At 41.8% G+C, this 3,006-nt stretch overlaps 1 long non-coding RNA gene across 6 annotated transcripts in view; it reads right to left on the bottom strand.

Annotated features, from left to right (window-relative positions):
- Positions 1 to 725: 725 nt before the first annotated feature.
- Positions 726 to 3,006, bottom strand: part of LOC119287281 — an 8,724-nt gene continuing 6,443 nt past the window's right edge. For 2 of the 6 annotated variants that reach the window (XR_005140807.1, XR_005140804.1), the window contains 3 exons: positions 2,617 to 2,806; positions 1,747 to 2,199; positions 726 to 1,026 (listed from right to left, as the gene is read on the bottom strand). This is a non-coding gene — a long non-coding RNA (uncharacterized LOC119287281). The remainder of the gene's footprint in view (positions 1,027 to 1,746; positions 2,200 to 2,616; positions 2,807 to 3,006) is intronic. The other 4 variants (XR_005140806.1, XR_005140805.1, XR_005140808.1 and 1 more) reach the window with 3 other exon arrangements.

Genomic DNA, 3,006 nt, shown 5'->3' on the forward strand with positions numbered 1-3,006 from the left:
TTCACCACATGCACACGCTTCGAAAGCCGTCACCACAATCGGACCGCTGATCCATCTCCAAGAAAATGATCCGCATTATCCTTGCCTGGCCAGCTAATCGTTGACGCCACTCATGTAAAAAAGAAATCGTTGATGCCACCATGGCGCCAAACAGTGCCACCACCGTGTGCTCGTCCATCATCTGACATATTATTGTTCAGATAGAGTTCGTCAATTCTTGAATTTGAGGCAGGAAAGGCCAAAAAAGGGCCAATGGGCACGTAGATTGGCGATAGCTGTGGAGGGAGATGACAGGACGCGAATGGTTGAAGATGTCTAGGTGAGCAATGGCCAAACCCGATGGCCGAGTAGCTAGCTAGATAGAGAGATAGAGATGCGGACATGCGGTAGAAGATTTGACGGGCATGTAGCGAGGGTGGACGTGCGTGCGAGGCAATTAAGCAGGCAGGCCGACGATCCATTTTAACTAGATCGGGATCGCGCCATGGCGCGAGGGTGCCGGTCCCGACGTTTTGGTTAAGCATGTCGTGCCAAGTTAGTAGGAGCGTATATTTAGCGTATGAATTCAAACATGATAAAAAAAATAAAGTGAAGAAGAAATATTCATTTGTGATAGAAGGCATGAGATTATAAGGCAACATAAAGTTCAGAATGTTTGTAAGACCACAAAAGACGCGCATCAAGCACAACATAAAAGAATAGACCAAAAGCAACATTTAATAGATCAGGATTACAACAGGTCATTTACATAGAAAGTTATGCATTCCGCAGATCAAAAGCCGTTAATAACAATTAAAGCATGTCATTTATATCAAAAGAGACCAATAGCGCATAGAGCAGTGAGATAGTACAAAAGACTGAAAGTGAAGTATTTATACAGAAGGCTAGCAACACTTAGATAGCAGTCCACACAAGTTTTAAGGATTATAAAAGTCCACGCTAACTAATACATCTACCAGAGTCTTCAATTTTACTTCGCCAAGAATGGTTGAAGTTCCCCATTGCTCCAAGAGAAGTTGTGTAACGCTGGCCCAGGAAGAGAAGAAGAAAAATGATAATTCTTCGAGAAGATATCTCAACTCATTAAAGATTCATTAAATGATTCATATGACATCTAAATCTAACATGCATTTTTAAAACAATAGATATCTGCAATGACCAAAAAAGGAACTATCAGGAAGGTGAGTTTAGTGAACTGACATCAAGAAATTCATGCATATTTCCTTTAAACAAGTTTGGGGAGTGTGTATACAGTAGCACTACACAACTATGAATTATAAAAAACAGAGATGACTACCATCATGAGCAATTCTTGGCAAAGGGAAGATCCGTGTCTCAGGACTCAGTGAAATATAATTCATTTTTCAGCCTAAAGATATACAGATAAAAAAATGATTGGATCTGTCTATCAAAGGTCACAAAAAATAGCAATCGAGCTCAATATGTTATTTAGAAAAAAAAATTGGTAGACCATGTACACAACATGGCAATTAACATTAAGCACAATGGAATAATCCTCTACTGGTTACTCTCAATCTAAAATCAACAGTTAAATTACTATTTATCACCATCAAGCCAGCATATGCGGTTCATATATAAACTAAATCAAGCTAGCATACACACTTCATCTCCAAATAGGATTCATCTCCAAATAGGATTCATCTCCTGCGGTCTGGTTACCCAAATCCAACCAAAGATCCTCACAGAAGAGGAGGGGGAGGGGGTAGAGGAGGAAGACGAGCTTACTTGCGAGTAGAAGCCAGAGCGCAGGGGCAGGGAGTATATGGACCAATAACAATAAGTGGCCAGTAAGATGCGCACCTAGTCATTCATCTTGTTCAAGGTACACTCCAGCCCCCTCTGCAAAATCAAGTGGAATCACAAGCATTGTCGGATCAAAAAGGCAACGCAGTGATGAAAGCACTATGTATGGCTATCTCACCCTGAGCTCCTTGGCCAACTTGCTCTCTTTCTCCTTAGCCGCCCTAGGGAGCCTCCCCCTCGGCGGAACGGTCTTGACGCAGTCACCATGGACCTGGCTCGGCGCCCTGGCATCCCTCTTCCTGGGCATGCCCCTTGGCCGGTCAGGGCCCGCTACCCCTGTGATCTGGCAGTCGCTGTCCTCGGCCGCCACTGATGAGGAGGGGCGCTGTGATAATTGCTATTGTTTCCAAAAACAAAGCATCGCCAACACCTCACCTTGTTCTCGACCAGATTATAAAATAGACTAAAATAAGTAGCTTCTTGGTAAGTCTACATGTCGTGTACAGTCATGGTAACCTTAATTCATTAAAAGGCACTAAACCAAGATAGTGGATTTCCTAAACTATTTTTGTAGTTGATCTGCAAATTGACTCAAAAGGTATTTATCTCATAAGAGAATAGTTCCACGCAACTAATACAACTGGCATTTCACAAACTTCAATATTAAGACGAATGTGTATATCCATATATGATCCATGGTGTTGGATCACACGTTTCAGAAACCATGGGTTAGATAAAGGACTCAAATAAATTACGCTATTTATTTTTGTGTACAGTAAAGGACTCAAGCGCCACATCATTCCATATGCAGCTGGTAGTAATTGTTATAGTAGATCAGACCAGAGTAAATACCATTTCCAGATATGGAGCTTAATGGACTTGTTGTCGATGGGCATCATCCTGTCTTCCGACTCGATGACCTTTATGAGTTAGTGCCAGGCTGCGATGAACTGCAGCAGCACGCATGACTTGTCATTTGCCAGAAGCTTCATACCCATCTAATTTCACCATAGATGTCCCCAAACCCGAGAGCGCCCAGAAGCTGCATGGAACCATTAATTTCCAGAACGTGTGACAAAGATTTACAATATACTTAGCAAACAAGTTTAAGCTTAACTAAGGTTGTGCCTTCAGATTAGCATTTTCAATATATTGTGAATAAATTAGAACAGGACATTATAATGGATACAACAGACTCATGCAAAAAGAGGGAGAAGGGGGAACCTATAAGCTGAAATATAT

The sequence above is a fragment of the Triticum dicoccoides genome, chromosome 4A (genome assembly GCF_002162155.2).
Source record: "Triticum dicoccoides isolate Atlit2015 ecotype Zavitan chromosome 4A, WEW_v2.0, whole genome shotgun sequence".
NCBI lineage: Eukaryota > Viridiplantae > Streptophyta > Magnoliopsida > Poales > Poaceae > Triticum > Triticum dicoccoides.